The following is a 15636-nucleotide window of genomic DNA, read 5'->3' on the forward strand; positions in this document are numbered from 1 at the left end:
TGGGAACACTGAGTGAGCAAATACTGAGCCATTATTCTTCGGGAAAATATAAGATTAGGTTTCTGTGAGCCTCTGGTCACATTTCTGTCAGTTGATCAATACGTAACTTTGTTTTATGTGTATTTCTGTTCAGATACCTTATTTAATACAGGTTGTTGATTCAAAACGAACACACCGATTCTAACAGAACTGTTTGTGAGACACATCACAGCCTTCTGACACTTAGGAACACTAGAAAGCACTCCAGCACTATGCTTGGGGCTATTTAAAATAACAAAATCACCAACAAAAAGTACAAAAAATGGGAGGAGCGCAGCACTAAGCGAACGTCAGAGAGGACACTCGTTAACAGCGCGAGCTGGAACAGGAAGGCGGAGCGCCGCCTTGCTGGACTGACGGCAGCGGGGATTGTGCCCGTGGGGCCGCTCTGCGCATGCGCATTAATGATCCTGAGCCCGAGGTAAGGGCTGATTGGAGGTTAGGTACATTTCACGGAGCAGGCGCACTGGCAAATGCGGATCCGTGAACAGGGAGGGACGGAGCGTGGCACCAGCCTCTCTGGATCATTGCCAGGATCAACAAGATAATAGACGGGCGCCCTTCAGCAGCTTCCCCGTGATGGGTCCTCAGCCCAGGTAGTCTTAACAGCTCTTGTTCTGCTGCTCGCTGGTTCTGCGGCTTTAGCTCATTAGACCCTCAGAGCAGCGAGGTACCCGCTTCCAAAACGGGGTACTCTGACGCTCAGCGACAGGCTGTCTTGGAAGCCCAGCACGGAGCTGGTGCTCAGTGCCTCTCTGGACCTGGCTTGAATTTCCTGCAGCACCTTTAGGTCAGCCTGAGCAGCCTACGGGTATACCTGATCTGTGCCAGTGGGTGGCGGAAGGTACCCTGGGAAGGTGGGGTGGGGTGGGCTGGGCCCCGAGCGTGAGGGCTTCCTTATATTCTGTGCTCTGGGCATCTCCCGCCTCAACCTGGTGCCAGCCCTGGCACCTACCTGGAAGGGCGGTCTGGAAAGGCAGGTTGGGGCCACGTGGTGGAGGAAAGCTGGGCAGAGGCGGATTTTATGTTGAGGGTGATGGGGAGCTGGGGAGCTTTGTGGAGCAAGCTTGTGATCAGGATGGAGCTCGTATTCAGAAGGCAGCTCTGGTGGCAGCACTTGGGAGGGAGGCTGGAAACAAGGCTGGGGGAGCCTGCCTGGTGGGTGAGAAAGGGTGAGAGAAGGCAGCCCCTGCTGCCTCCTGGGTCTTTCAAAGCCTCCTCTTTCTCCTTGTGCGGTGGCTATTTCCCCCAGGGCCCTCTGACTGGGCGGGACACAGTGATAGTTGTAGACACAGCTCCTTCCCCTGGGGCTTCATCCATCAAAACTGCCAAGCTTGCAGGCCTCCCCAGGGCTTATCAGCCATTCCAGTTGGCTAGTTTTTTCTTTAAGAAAAATGGTCCCCAAAGAGGGTGGCTGGGTAAAGTTTCACCAGCACTGCTTGCCAGCCAGACCCAGAATTGTGCTGGGGTCCCCCTCCAAAGTCTCCCACTGCAGGTGTACATGGGCCCACACACGTGCATGTGTGCTTAGCACCCCTGAGGGCACACACGTACGTGCACACCTGTCAACACTGTCAGACGAATTCGTGGTGTATAACACACACAAGAACGCCATGTGCCACACCCACAGGCTGACACAAGACGCAACATCGCTTCAGGGCTTTGGGGTCAGCTCTGCAATTTATTTGGGAGTTATTAACCTTCCCAAGCTTCAGTTTTCTCGTCTGTAAAATGGGGAACAATGATAGAATTTTTGTTAATTCTATCAGATGTCTTTTGCAAAGGTCCAATGAGATTGTCCATGAACAGTGCTAAACATGGGGGCTGGCACGTGCTAAGCGTGCCGTCAGTGATCGCTGGTATTTCTTGTTACTGATGGTAAGGATGTAGCCATACAGACCAGCTCCACAGACATCCTCCTTCTCAGACTCCTTAATCTCGGATTCTCACCCTTTTATAAGCTCTTTGTGGGGAAGGGCTTAAGGGGAGTGCCATACAGTTATCTAAGCAGCTTTTGACTGCTTCCTCTTTTTTTCTTTTTCTTTTCCTTGTGTGTGTGTGTGTGTGTGTGTGTGTGTGTAGGTAATTAGGTTTATTATTTATTTGTATTTTAGAGGAGGTACTGAGGATTGAACCCAGAACCTTGTGCATGCTAAGCACACACTCTACCACTGATCTGTACCCTCCCCCTGAACACAGTGGTCTGTTGGTTTCTCGCTTCAGAAATGGTGTATCTGTCATGTTAGGGGGTGAGTGCAAACTTCCATGATAAAAGCCTGCAGAGAGAGGAGAGAGAAGCAGAGCTAAGAGATGAAGAGGAAGACTGGAGGGTGACCAGTTCCTGGTTTCAGCCCTTCCTGAAGCTGCATCTCCTTGGGTCCCTCCTAATCCACATTCACAGCCTTCCAGCAATTTCCCCTTTCCGATTAAGTAGCTTTAGTGCAGCCAAAACCAGGCCAATGCCAGGTGAATGAGACGTGACTCCTCTCTTCTTAGAACTCAGCCCAGGGTAGGGATAGGCAGGCGGGCAGGCCAGGACAGACCCCTGCGGAAGTGCTGAGGTAGGGGAGGGACCCAGAGCTAGCTTGGGTGGGGGGAAAAAGGGGTTTCTCGACGGCAATGACCTCTGAGGTGAGGAAGGGGTGCGAAGGCGGCAGCCACGGGAGGGGACACAGCTCATCAGACACCGAAAGAGTGCCTGGCATGGTTTACACAGAGCATCTTTATACGGATCACAAAGGTTAACAGTCCCTGCTGCTTCACCGCCCCCGTGCCTTTCTGCTCCCGTGGGCAGGGGCCAGGTTAGGACAGCCCTGCCTTCTTCTCCAGGAGATTCCAGGACGCACTCAGGACCTAGAACCCCAGGCTGAGGTGGTGCTGGGCCAGCCACCTGAGGCGGTGGAAAGGAGGAGGAGAGGAGGCACTTGGGTCCTCAGCGGAGGCAGTGAGGACACGGGGACCTGGCTCTGGAGGCCACAGAAGGCTTCCCAAGTCGGGGCTGAGGGGAGGACTGGAGGCTGGCAGAGGGAGCCGACAGCCAGCTGGGGAGCACGTGGCAGAGCTGGGACTGCGGGACATACGAGGAGGACTCTGGGGGTGGGAGGGGCTTTCTGGGCACTGAGGGCGTCTGGTCGGGTGCACTGCACTGGGGAGTCATGGAAGGCACTGGGGACCCGGGGGAGCTTTGATGGCCTCCTGCATGTCCCCAGTGACACACCCCAGGTCTGTGCACCTAACCTTAATTTAAAAATACTTAAATCTACATTTTAGAGACAGAAGGAGGGAGAAGGCGAGTGATGACTTCATGACAGACACTGCCCCAGGTGCCTAGCACCATCTCCTCTCATTGTTTCAGCCATCCTGGGAGGCACGTATTCAATTTATTCTCATTTTTCAGATGAGGGAATCAAGATTCAGAGAGGTGATGCCACATGCCAAGGTCACACAGGCAGTAAGTGGCCACAGAGCTGCCATTGTTGTTCCTGAGCAAGGGCTGGTGTGCAGAGAGACAGCGGGTAATTGCAGCAAAGTGAAGGTGTATTCGCAGGGCACCAGGCAAGGAGAAAGGGCAGCCCATGCTGCAAAGACCTGAATGAACTCCTCCATGGCTTTCAGGCAAGCGTTTTTAAAGACCGTGTGAGGGGAGAGGGTCACAGGATGCATGATCAGCTCGTGGACCTTCTCATTGGCTGGTGGCAGGGGTGATATTTCAAGAATCTCAACCTTCTGGTCCCAGGCAGCCTGGGGTCTAGGGCTTGTGCTCGGCATGGAGTCACCATCCTCCACCTGGGTGGGGGTCTTAGTTTCTATAGAGCAGCTCAGACGTACGCCCTAGATTGTTAATCTGTATCCCTTCAGGACGAACTAGGAGTCCTGTGACTCTGTCGTCCTAACCATTAACTGCTTGAACCTGCTCTTTGGAAGTCATTTCAGCCTAGGAGAATAAAGCCTTTTTCCTACAATCGAGAAATGGGGGGACACGGAAGGGCTTTTGAACTCAGGAGGGCTCCGATGGTGGGTTTATATCCCCTCTTCTCTTTGCTACTCCCCATTCCTATGGGCAACAGGGGCAGGACAAGAAAGAGAATAAAGCCTGGAGAGAAAGATTAATTATAAACTCAGTAGGGGAACTTGGTTTCAAAGTTATGGTAAAATCATTCCAGTCCAGCCCTCATCTAGCCCGCAGACCTGCGGTCTGAAACTCAGCCTGTGCTGCAGAGGGGAGCAGGTGCCCTGAGCAGCCCACGGAGATGTCAGGAAGCCTGTTAGATACTCACTCGCCTTGCTCACGAGCTCATCATCCTGGCAACAGCCCCATGGTATCATCCTGCTCCCTCGTCCCCACCTCCCTTCCCAGCCCTGCTCTCAGAACTGATTCACTCTTAGTTTACACATACTTCTACTCAGTGGTGTGGCAGAAAGAGCACAGATCAGTCCGAAGTCTTGAGACAAGTCTGTTGGCATCTCTCTGTGTCTCTTCCCCCATCCAGAAAATTGAGATCAGAGTAAGTGCTTTAGGACTGAGGGTTTCCTTCAGGTCAGAGGATCCTGAGGTCATGCTGTCCTTCGTAGATCACTATGACATTTTGACAAACCTAATCCTGTAATACAAGAGCACATTTATGGAAGAAAATATAACTGCATGTCGTGTCTGTAAGATAGTGCCTTTTTTTTAAAGTAAAAAATCAAGAAAATGCCTCCCTTTAAATTTATTTATTTTTCTCTGTACATTGGGAAGATCTCATCATATGATGTTTCAGGCAGGACACCCAGGTCCAGCTCATCCCACAGGTGCCAGTTTGAGAACCCCTGGGCTGGAGATGGGAGGCTGGTGTTCTTGCCCTGGCCTGTCCATCACCTTGCTGTGTGGCTTTGGACAAGTCACTCACCTGTTCTGGGCTTCTGTTTCTCCCTGGAAGCAGCGAGAGGCTGAGGGTGTACTAGAGATCATCCGAGGTCCTTTTCAGTTCCAACCTTCAAGGCTGGACCCGATCCCTGCATCTCAGTATCACATACAGGATCCCGTGGACCAGGGGCAGATGTGAAGCTATCTTTCCCCCTGGTTCCCCATCTGTGCATCTGTTCCCGCCCCATGGGAAACCATACATGGGAGCTCTTGGGCCAAGGAAAGGCTGCTCCTTCCCCTCACTGGAGACCCCATCTTCCCAGTCTAGGGCCTTGAGCCCCTGAACAATTGTCTGAGGGGGAGCTAGGCTATTAAAGTAATTTACATAGTAATTAACAAGGTTCCATTAGCTGATTCCTGGAGCCAGAACACTCTGCCTCCGTTTCCCTTTAGGGGTCCGTGGTCCCGGGCTGGGACTGAGGTTTGCTGAGGTTTGGCTGGTGGAGCAGTGAGGGGAGGAATTTTCCCTGCTCACGTGTCCCAGCCCCACACCCAGGGAAGAGAAGCAGTGACAGCGCGAGGGTCCCAGCTGGCTGAGTAATGAGGTCTGGGGCGAAGGGGCGCTTCGTGAGCACTGGGGCCCAAAACCCCAGGAAGAAAGGCAGCTGCGAGTCTCACAGCCATGTGTCTGTTCTGCAGCCCAGGGCCTAACGCCCCCGGGAGCCTGTCTTTCAAGATGGCACACAATTTCTTATGCCCTTCTGGGCCTCCTGGCAACAAATTGTATGTGTGACCACAATGAGGTGCAAAGCTTCCCGGCTTACCACCTTTGGGCCTCTCGGTGACCCTGTGAGAGAGATGTTATCTTCTCCACTGTGGGGGGTGAGGAAAGTGAGGCCCAGAGAGGTGAAGTGACTTGCCCAGGATCACACAGCCTGAAGTAGCAGAGTGGAACTAGAACCTGGGTCCTAGACACCATCCAGCTCTTGCCACTTGGCCAGGGGTTTCTAAACAGCTCTGTGCAGCCCCAGGGGACTCTCAGAGGGTTTGTCTCCAGGAGAAAGGGTCCCCAGGAGGGCTGGCAACTTTACCCCATGACCCCCCGACCCCACGTCAACCAGGGCAATTACTTACATGTTGGATGTCTAAATAGGATTTTTTTTGGATTCCATAGCTAGAAAAGCTTTGAAAACCACTGCACTTTGGGAAAATTGCCCCAGGAAGGGACCTGTCACAAGCCACTTCATTGCTCATCTCTGAATGGAGGCCCATGGAGCTCTGTAATAGGCAGTATTGGCCCTCTGAGGCTCTGGTCTGGGGTCCCAGATCCCTGGCCTTGGTCTCCCCATCAGGTTCTCTGCAGGTTAAGCCCGGGACCCTCTGCTTGCCCAGCTCCCCCGGCTCCCCCCTCCTCCCAGCACACCTGGCGGGCCTGCTGCTCCCCTGCCCTGTCTGTGGCCTTCACACGCCTCTGTAAGACTTTCTCTTCAACTCCATTGTCTCTGTGACCAACCAAGGAAAAAGAGACAACAAAGATGGGGACAGGACAACAACTCTGGGGTCTCCACAAGTTTTGAATGATTTGCCTACACTTCTTTACTCAGCAGATATTTCTAGAGCTTTAAGAGCCAGTGTCTGAGGATAAAAAACCCGAGCCTGGCCCCAGGAGCGCTTATGGGGAGACGGGGCACACATTCGGCACAGCGGTTCTCTGTGGATCGTACACTGGGCGCAGAGCTTGGAGGGGCAGGAGGGGTGGGTGACCCCTGCTGGCCAGAGCTGGGCAGACGTTCCGGAAGGCTGCAGGGAGCTGGAGAAGCCAGAGCTTCTCTGAAGATGGAGGAGGCGTCGGCCCAGGGGTGAGGGAGGGGCGCCCTTTCTAGCTAGAGGAGCTGTGTGTGTGAGGGCTCAGAGCTGGGGAGCAGAGGGCATTTCGTGCGGGCTCACCTGGGTGATGGTCCAGGGTGGGGGGTGGGGGCGGCCGCTGGGTCAAGGAGCTGAGGCGCTCAGGCCTGCCGCTTGCTGCCCCCTCTCCTCTGCAGTTCCCGCCACAGGGCCCCTGTCCTCAGGGCTCCCTGAGGGGCCACTTAGGCTGTGGGTAGGGGTCAACAGGGGACTCACAGCCCGAGGGCACCCCCACATTGGTGCCCCCCCACTGTGCTGTCCCTGTCCCCTCGGCCTTGCTCCTGGCTGGAGCCAGGGCCCGTGAGGCTCACAGCTGCTTTCCCAAGACATGAGGACAAGGCGGGGAAACTCACAGCCAGTGAGGTAGCATCTCTACCTTTCGGGGCCTCCATCACTCCTTCTGTACAATAGTGGGGGTGTCGCCGGTGGTGGCTGAAGCCCTTTGCAGACAAGGAAGGTGTTTCAGTTTGGCCCCCCAGCAGCGGAGCCTGAGACAGGATTTGAGTGCAAGTTTATCTGGGAGGTGACCTCAGGAAGCACCAGTGGGGATGTGAGGAGGGCAGAAAGGAGAGAGCACAGGGGACTTGATGAGCAGAGGACCCCCGAGGGTGGCTGGGGCTCCGTGGCCCTGGGAGCTCTCGGGGAGGCTGTGTGACACCCACCTTCAGAGTTGTCCTGTGCAAGGGGACAGGAAGCCAGGTCTTCGTCCCTCAACTCCAGTCTGTCTTTAGTAGAGGGCTGCTCCTGGGGGCCTGAACTCCCGGCGTTTCTGGCCTGCCCTACCCGTGCTCTCAGCATCCTCCTTCAGCCAAGAAGGACTTTGGGCAGAGAGTGGCAGATGCTGGCAGGAAGAAGCCGTTGGCGTGATGGCAATGGTGTGTAGCAAACAGCACTTCCAAAAGCAGGTTGTCTGGGCGTGGATAGCAGATTCTTCAGAAACCAAGACCCAAAGTGACTGAAGTGACTCCCCTGGGGCCACACTGCAAGTTATCTATAGACTGGACCAAAAGTCATCACCCAGGGCTCCCTGCCACCGCCCCCCGCCCACCTCCATCCCAGGTCTGTCAATCATCCTTGCCCCTCCTCCCTCGCTTAGTTAAATAAGGCAACTTTGGTAGGGGATACAAATGCATCTTGGACAACCCCAATTGGCTTAAATCTATGAGACTTTGAACCCTTCACTGAAAACGGCTTTATCATCTCCACATCTGCACCCTAGTCCTTGATCTGGTGCCTGGCACATGGTAGGGCCTTAATACACAAAGGATGAACTGATGACTTTGGCCATTTGTGTGGCTTGGGGCAATTCCTGTGTCTTTATGGCTGGCAGTTTCCGGTTTGAAAAATAGGCAGGTGATGCTGGCTGTGCTGATTTCCTTGGGTTTTTGTATCAGACAGTCGGCATGACGTGTGGCCCCCAGTAGGAGCTCAACAACAGGTGGGACCGCGGAGGAACGTTTGAGAAACCGCCCAGGCTGTCACCCCCATCACTCCAGAAGGAGGGGCGGTGGTGGTGGTTGCCTGGCAAGAACACCTCGTGAGTCGAAGGATCACGCCTGTCCCCTTGGGTCTGAGGTTGGGGGTGCCCCCGACCCCCCTGGCACATTTCACATTCCCGGGTCCCTGAAGCTCTGAGTCGGGTCTCCCCACCTCCTGCAATCTCACAGCTCCCTGCCAGCCGAGCCGTTTTGCAGACCCAAGTTGGTAATGACAGATGCTTCTCCCCTGGCCCTTCACTGGGGAAACCACGGAAAGTATTTGAAACACGCTTTGAAACACACAGCTGGGGAATGTGCAGGCTTCCACTGGGCCGGGCTTGGCGGCAGCCAGCAATTTCTCAGCCAGCACTTCTGACTAACACTTCTGTGGCTCTGGTTTCCCGGGAGCTGTCAGCTCAGTTTTTCAACAGCATTTATACTTTTTTTTTTCCCTTTTCCCTTTCAGAACATTAACCCGAAAGCAGGTTCTGAATCATACAGTCCCTGGGAGGGTGCTGTCTCTTGTTAGAGGCGTGGTTTGGGATGGGCCTCGGCCAGGGAGGGGGATCTGCCGTCCATCTGGGCTCCTTGGGGCCCAGGCAGCCTGAATCAGAGGATTCCCTGTTGAAAGGGATCCCCGAGGACTTCCAGATCGTTTGCCTCCAGGGAGATCTGGTTAACCCATTCCAGGCCTCTGCAACTTTGATTTTAAGCCGTCCTCCCGTGGGGATGAAGGAAGGGAGGGAGGATGGAAGGACAATGGACTCTGTCAGTTACACATCCGGTCCCACTGGGTGTCACTGTCTGTGAAATGGCTGTAATAGTACCCACCTTCAGGCTGTGGTGAGGTTTAAGGGGCAGCATATGAAAGCACCTTGTACAATTCCTGTACACAGTAGGTGCGCAGTGGTTTCCCCTCTTCCTTATTTCTTGGTCATTGAGTCTGCTCTCTCATCACAAAGCTGGCAAATGAATGGGTGAAGGTCTTGATGCACCTGAACCCCCCTCTGCTCTAGACAGTCCTCTCCCAAGTCAACAGTTGAAAGCCATGGGCAGGTCCTTCCTGAGCATCAGTTCTGAGCAAAGGGAAGAGCTAAGCCTTGTGGCAATGCCCCTGATGCCCAGGCTCCGGTCCCTGTTGTAAAGGAGTTTCTGGTCTACTGAGGGAGCAGTCGCCCTCACTGGATACAATGTCGCTCATTTTATTACTGGAGGCATATTCACAAAGATTCTGCTCACTCATTTATACACATTTACTCATTCTCGGAGAAAGCATTTACTGCAAACGGAGGGCCCGTCTACCCCTCGCCCCTGGTGGTGGTTCCTTTCCACTTTCCACCCCTGGTTCTATTTGCTGTGACGTGATACAGGAAAGTGCTTTGGAAATTCAAGAGCGTGCTGTTCCTCTGCCTAGAACACGCTTCCTGACCTCGGCCAGCTGGAGACCGCAGGCCGCCTCCTCTGAGACGCCCTCCCTGACTCCCTCAGGCATATTTAGCCGCTTCCTCCCTGAGCTCCCCAGGACTTTAGTCATAATAGGGTGCTGCCCCCAATGCACCACATTGTGACGAGCTGTTTTCACGTCTGCCTTTGAGGAGACAGGACACAAGAGCTGGGTATTGAGAGGGACAATAGGGTGTCTTAAGTTGGGGATTGGGACACACACAGCTTGTCTGGGACATGTTCCTGGGAGAAGCCAGTGACGGAAGCAGGATGGGGCAGCAAGGATGCGGGTGCTGCTGGAATCCAGCCTCAGCCTGACCCACGGGGAGCTCTGGGGCAGGAACTGCACCTGGGAGCGGAACTGCCAACCCCTTCGGTCAAGGGAGCCAGCCTCCGTACCCCCGAGTCACTGAGTCTGACGTCAGAGGGCGGGCAGAGGTGACTCCCAGGTGAAGTGGCTCCTCTTTGGCCAAAGGCATTTCTCTGCGGAAGAGGATGGCTGTGAGCTGTAGCTGCCAACACTCCCAGCAGTAGGGGGGTGGGTGCCTCAGCCATGTGTTGGGGGTCTGGGGTGGGGCGCCCACAGCGTGCCCTTGGGTGGGGGGAGGGGAAGGAGGCTCAGGAAGGAGTGTTAAGACCAGGTCTTTTCCAAGATGCTGTGCATGGTCTGGGCATTTGTCCTCATCTTTCTGTCTTTGGCTAAAAGGACTTACAGGCAAGGACAGAGGTATAGACCTATGGGTGGAGGCAGGGCCAACATCCCCGAGAGAGCTTTGGGGATGGCGGCGTGCACAGGGGTGGGTAAGCCGGAGATGGGCAGCAGGAGAGGGAGGGTCCTGCCTCATCACCGCTCACCTTGCCAAGTGCCCCACCGACCTTTAGGCACCAGTGGACCTAACCTTCCCCGCCTTACCCAAGCCCCTCCTCTGTGCCCTCTCCCCACTTGATCACCTAAGCAGGCTATGAAGACTTGCTTTGGATCCCTGAGCCCACGGTCAATTCTTAAAAGCAAGGGCTTCATCTTATTTCAATTTTCCAAGTGCCTTGGCGTTTCCAAGGTGGTCAATAAATAATCCATTATTTTTCTATGAGGTGGTGAAAGAGGGCAAGGCACCTTTTGCCAAGGACGCCCTCGTGCCCAGGGAGGGTCCAGGCTGGCTTTGCTCTTCCCACCCCAGACCCCCAGCCCCGGCCAAGGGCTGGAGCCTCCGCTGGGCCCCACACGCAGCCTGTGCGGCGGCCTTGGGTGAGCGTGGCCGGTGGGACGCGCCGAGGACGGGGAGCTCCCGCTGTCCTGGTGTGCAGCCTCCTCGACCTTAATTTATATGAAATGGGACTCCATCACTCACAGCCTGCGCCTGGCCTTGGTCGGCGCAGGTAATGATGATATAGGCTCATTTATGCAAGATTATCCTTTTATCACATTTCCAGACTCATTTATGAGGCTCATGTTTCCCCCCGAGGGCGTCATCAAGCAAGTTAAGTTGCACTATTTCCCTCCCGCAGAGCACTGGCGGGGGCCTCCCTCGCTGACGGATGAGGCCCGCTGCCTTTGCCAAATAGGGTCGGCGTGATGGATCTTTTACTTGTGAATATTATAGCTGGAAATTAGCATGTTTATTGAGGTAGAATGTGTTTGTTTACATTCCACTACCCATGGCATTACCTCTTATGACCTGACTTATTTAGTTGAGGATAAGCACAAATGATCCGCATTTTGGCACCCACAAAAAAATTAATGAACTTCCAGATACAGAATTCAGCCTTAAGTAAACACACCAGCGAGCGAGGTGGGTGACGGCAGAGGGAAGGGGTCTGGGGGTTTGGCTGGTGAGCAAGGTGGACCATCTGGTACTTGAACTTGACCCGGCAGGGGCAGGAGGTCGAGGGATGGAGGCAGGCGGGGAGCTGTGACATCAGGCATCCCACGCGGTGCCCAGAGCCAGCGCCTGGTCTGGCTGCTTGTTGCATGAAGGTAACGTCTGTTGATGGAGGCGGGAGGAGAGAGGCAGAGGACCAGGACTGTGAGCCATTTTCTCAGGGATGCTCCTGGACTGCCTGTGGGTCTGGATGCAGGTGTGAGAAGGATGGCCCAAGTGTGCAGACGAAGGCTGGGGCAGGAGGATGCCTGGGCAGGGATGGTGAGGACTGGGGTGAGTGACGATGGGACCTGAGAGGCCAAGTTACCACCTGGAGTCTGCTCCTCCCCTGACACCTTCCCCTGCAGCAGTTTTGAAACCCAGCTTCTCTCTCCACCCCCCTGGTTTGCTGGTAGGCAGCATGCTTTGGAGGACAGACACTCACTAACTCAACATCCTCTGTGGCTTGAAGCCTGAGGCCTGCTTTGGAAGAAGGCTCAGAGTGTGTATCCTCTGGGTTGTTGCTTCAGGGATCCAGGAGAGCTTTGCCCCCTGTGCCTGGCCTGCAGAGACCTCAAATTCCACCCTTAAAACTAGATACCTTTGTAGTTAATCCTCTTTAAAGAGCAGATGCTGCGGGAGGGGGCCTGGTTCTTGGTCATTGCCACCTCAGGGTACAAAAGCAACCTGAGGGAAGCAGGAAAGCTCAAGGTTGAGGGTCAAAGTCCCCGAACAGCGTGACTGAGAGACCCAGGAACAAACTTTTCCCCTTGCATAAATTCTTCAAGGTGAGCAAAGCCAGTCTCACTGGCCTCCAACCCTGAACATAAAGATGGGAGGGGCGTCCTGTCTGCACATCAGAATCGGACAGACCTGAGGTCTAACTCTGGCTCTGCCGCTTCCTAGCTCTGTGACCTCCGTGGCCTTGGGTGAGGCATTTGATCCCTGTGGTCTCCATGTCCCCAGCTAGAAAGTGGAGCAGGGGAGTTACAATGCCCACCTGTCAGTGTCACTGTAGAAGAAGAGAGTTTCTAATGTGCTTAGCACACAGTAGCCCTTGGTAACTGTCCATGAATTAGTGGTCATAGGTATCATTTTTTCTTCCCAAACAAGATGCTGCAACTTACTTTGGCTTTCCGACAAGTGGGAATTGGAGGGCACCGAAAGAGAGAGGGAGAGGGAGACCGACTCCCTCCAGACTCTCCATCCCTTTCCCCTCGTGGGGTCCTGATGTGGGCCTGTGAGCCCTTCCCATGGAGCCTCTGGAGTCCCCATGAGGGAACAGAGCGAGGTGCCAGACTGCATTTTGGTCCACATCAGCCGCAAATCTCCCGGGGATCTGGGGAAACTCAGTGGTTCCAAACCTCAGTCTCCTCATCTGTGAAATGGGGCCAGCCTCACTGGTGACCTGGGAAGCATCCAGGTCTGCAGCTAGTTTGTCCCCCAGTCACTGGTGCCCAGCAGTGTCAGGTGTGCGAGAGTCATTCCGTGGTTGCTGGATGACAGGTAGATGGACCGGACACTGTAGATCAGGGTTCAGAAAACTTTTTCTGTAAAGGGCCAGGCAAGCAAATATTTTAAGTTTTGTGAGCCACACAATCTTTGTTGCCACTACTCAGCGCTGCCACTGTAATGCAGATGCAGCCAGACAAGGTGTAAACACGTGATTGTGTCTGTGGTCCAGTAAGACTTTATTTATAAAATCAGGTGGTGGCTGGATTTGGCCACAGCTCTTGACCTCTGTGTAGTGAGGCCATGGCGGTCTTTGGACTCAGAAAGCCAGGCTCAAATCCCAGCACCTCCACTCTTGAGCTGTGTGGCCTTTGACAAGTGACTTACCCTCTCTGAGCCTCTGTTGCCTCCTCTGTGACATGGAGGACGCTGGCTTGTACTGTTTTGGTATTCCCCTCCCCGTACCTATAGGGGCTGGGCTCAGGGAAGGGGCTTAGGAATGACTTGTAGATTCATTCCAAAAATGGTCTCTGACGATAATAATAACTCCTGATAAATGTACTGTGCTTTTCGACTTGCAGTGCATTTCACATCCAAATCACTTCCTCACCCAATTCCCTACACAAGGGTACAATATTATTATTATTTTTATGCTCACTTTACAGATGAGAAAACCAAGGTCCAGAGAGACTTAGAGACTTTCCAAAGATCACTGTCTTTGTCCATTTGGGCTGGAAAGTCCAAGATCGAGGCGCTGGCATTAGGCATCTGGTAAGAGCCCGCTTCCCCATAGATGGCTGTATTTTCATTGTAACCTCACCTGGTAGAAGCGGCGAGGGATCTCTCTGGGGCCTCTTTCCTGAGGGCACTAATCTCATTTATGGGAGCTCTGCCCACATGTCCTGATCACCTCCCAAAGACCCACCTCCTAATACCAAAACACTGGGCGTTAGGTTTTCAACATATGAATTTGGGGCAGGGGGACACAAACATTCAATCTATAGCCATCAAACAATCAGTAAAGGACAGAACAGGGATTAAAACCGGGTATTTCAGCAGCAAATTGTCACATTTTCCACTACATCAGAGCTGTCATAAATAAGCCTCCTCCCCATTCTGCCTGCTCCTGCCATGGGCAATCAGCAAAGGGACTGGCTGTGCAGGCGCTTGGGGACTATATAGACCAGGGGCCTGATCTCCCTGTGAGAACGGTTTGAGACTTACAGGCTCGAAGTATGGTGATCTTGGCTCTGTAGTGAAGACCCTGAGATGGGTGAGCAGACTGGGGCTGGAGTCAGGGTGAGGGTGAGGTGATGTTGCTACAGGCTGAAGGGGTCTCTCCTGGTGCAGAAAGGGATTTGGGCAGGCAGTTCTGACTGCTCAGAGATCAAGCTTTGAATATTCCAATTGAGAAAGAAACCCTGTATCAGTGAGGAATAGTATTTGGCAGTAAGGAAGGAAGACCCCAGAAAGCTAAGGCTTAACAAAAACAAAAAAGAAACAAACAAACAAGAAGGCCTATTTTTTTTGTCATGTGCTATGAAATCCAGGGTGGTCAGGGCTGTGGCAACAACTCCACAATGACATCTTCTGTCTTTCTGCTTGGCCAAGTGGTTCTGCAAGTAGCTTTTACCCTTAAAGTCACCTCATGGTCACAAGATGGCTGCTGGAGCTCCAACCATCCGTGTCACATTCCAGGTGGGAGAAAGAAGGAAGGAGAAGTGTAGAAGTGGTGCCTAAATCAGCTCCCTTTTAAAGGAGACTTGCTGGGATCCTTGCCCAAGAAGATAACAACTTTGGCTCTTGTCTCAGTGACCAGAATTGGTCATGGCACTAGCCCAAACTATAAGGGAGGCTAGGAAATGTGGATGGTAGTACATTGCTGCCCCAGTCAGGGCTGAGCCAGCAGGGGAGAAGTGGAGGATGGATAAACCTCAGTCTCTGCCTCCTTCTTCTAATTTGCCATCTGAGTAAACTACAGCTCAGGGAAAGGAAGAAGTTGTCCAAGATTGCACAAAAGTTAGGGGCATGCCTGAGACCAGACCCCAAAGTTTCTGACTCTGAGACAGATGCTTCTTCTGCGGTTTCTACTGCTTCACTCTGCAGCCCCACCTGTTCACAAATATTATTTATTAAGCGTTAAGTATGTGCCAGGTACCATACTAAAGGTTTCCCAGGCTTGTTCTGTTTAATCTGGAACCAATCATTTGAGGCAGGCATTACTATTACTCCCATTTTACAGAGAAAGACACTGAGGCTCAGCTAAGTGAGGTGACTGTGCCAGGTCCCAGAGCTCGTACGTGGAAGTGGGCTTGAAATCCAGGTTCCCAACCCTGGCTGTCAGCAACTCAGTGCATGTGATTAAAATGATGCAGGGACATCCTCACAGGCGGCTGGGTTGAAGTGGCTCTCTTGGTGACCCTGTACCACCAGGAACACTCACAGACGGCCCCAACAGTCAGGCAGCAAGACTTCCACCAACCAAGGGGGCCCCTGGCTCCCCGCCCACCTGGCCAGCCCCCATCTCTGCAGCTCCTCATTCCAGCCAATTACTCCTAATGGAGTGATATGAAATGTAACTAACTTGGGGAAATATCTGTATACTTTAATTAAA

The 15636-nt window shown here is 53.5% G+C and overlaps 1 long non-coding RNA gene across 1 annotated transcript in view; it reads left to right on the forward strand.

Moving 5' to 3' along the window:
• Nucleotides 1-511: 511 nt before the first annotated feature.
• LOC105093273 (uncharacterized) overlaps nt 512-15636 on the forward strand; it is a 38914-nt gene continuing 23789 nt past the window's right edge. Inside the window, exon 1 of the long non-coding RNA XR_837543.3 lies at nt 512-635. This is a non-coding gene — a long non-coding RNA (uncharacterized LOC105093273). The remainder of the gene's footprint in view (nt 636-15636) is intronic.

Source organism: Camelus dromedarius, chromosome 5, assembly GCF_036321535.1.
Source record: "Camelus dromedarius isolate mCamDro1 chromosome 5, mCamDro1.pat, whole genome shotgun sequence".
Lineage (NCBI taxonomy): Eukaryota > Metazoa > Chordata > Mammalia > Artiodactyla > Camelidae > Camelus > Camelus dromedarius.